The sequence below is a fragment of the Mandrillus leucophaeus genome, unplaced genomic scaffold, assembly GCF_000951045.1.
Source record: "Mandrillus leucophaeus isolate KB7577 unplaced genomic scaffold, Mleu.le_1.0 Scaffold128, whole genome shotgun sequence".
Classification (NCBI taxonomy): domain Eukaryota; kingdom Metazoa; phylum Chordata; class Mammalia; order Primates; family Cercopithecidae; genus Mandrillus; species Mandrillus leucophaeus.
The window spans coordinates 3,129,347-3,130,842 of record NW_012101209.1 but is presented as its reverse complement, the minus strand read 5'-3'; the positions used below and the strand labels follow the sequence as shown (position 1 = coordinate 3,130,842).

The window sequence follows — 1,496 nt, the reverse complement described above, 5'->3', positions numbered from 1 at the left end:
AAAAGAAGACATTCATACAGCCAACAGACACATGAAAAAATGCTCATCATCACTGGCCATCAGAGAAATGCAAATCAAAACCACAATGAGATACCGTCTCACACCAGTTAGAATGGCGATCATTAAAAAGTCAGGAAACAACAGGTGCTGGAGAGGATGTGGAGAAATAGGAACACTTTTTTTAGTCTTTTTAAAGGTAGTCATAGGCTCCTGGTATTGCACATTCATGGGAATAATGAATTTATTTGGACTAGAGACTAAGACCTGCTGGAATGTCACCAGAATAGAACCTCTTAATGAAGTTCAAAGCTGTGAAGGCATGTTTCTTCCAAACATGCTGTCATTTGTAAACATTCATCAACATTTAATAATATGATTCACTTTTAAGAATTATTGTAAAATACTGTTGTTCACTTAAAAAAATTAGAACTGACTCACCTCAATGAGTATTTTACATTTTAAAGTAGTTTTCTGAGAAGGCTGTGTACTTACAAATTTGAGTATAAAGTTTGGAATTTGAGTATTAACATCCCATTGTAATGCAATCTTGACTATAAGTTAGTCTTCTGTTTCAGAATGCAAAGATACAGAAAGATGTGTCTTGGAGTAGTTTCAATATATAAATTTTGAGGGTAGATTAAATAGTCAAATATCTATTTGTAATAACTAATATAAATTAATTATGCATACATACTTTAAAAATTTAAAATTGCATAAATATGCAATAATAGATTTAGAAATACTACTTTTTTATATATGCTCATAGTTCATGAGTAGTATTAATAAAACTCTTCCTATTTATATTCTACATTGATTTCTTTGTCAAAGAACCGCTTTTGGAATCATCTAACAGCTTTCCAGGATACATAGTGGTCACTTCCATTTAAGATGTTTGCATTTCAGCACTTTTACAATTCAAGTACGGTGCTGTCCCTTGAGACTCTCATTCAGAGCCACATGTATCTCTTTTCATAACACTAATACTGTTGTTTTTTCTTTATTTCTTCAAATTCTTAAGAACATGACTTATTATATTTTATGAATAAATTTTTAAACTTGTTTGTAACAACATTCAACTCTTGGAATATGAACCAAATCTATTTTCATTACATTTTTTTACTAATTCCCTCAGTAAAAAATAGAATTGATGAGGATGTTTGAGGGGCAATTATACTTTTTTGTGTACAATGTAAAGGATTGGAGAAACTGCCTCATAAAATGAGAGGCTTAGCAATGATTCAGTCAGCTAGAACGTGTGACCCTGTCTGAGTGGTGAAAATGATCACCTAAGTATGGTGTTAGTTACATTCCTGATAAGTGATAGGTTCGTGTTTGGCACTTGGCACACCGAGATGAACCAGCTAGGCGTGGAGCCTTACCCTCATCGAGTTTATGCTGGAAGGGGGCTGTTAGCAGTTACAACTGTGATGGATATTACAAATAAGAAAATAAGGTTCCCGACATTAGGAGTAAGAGAGGGTAAGTATTTTAAGAAT

General features: G+C 32.9%; 1 pseudogene; it reads left to right on the top strand.

Moving 5' to 3' along the window:
- The window catches only part of LOC105533750, a 136,287-nt pseudogene that overhangs the window by 37,177 nt on the left and 97,614 nt on the right, over positions 1-1,496 (top strand).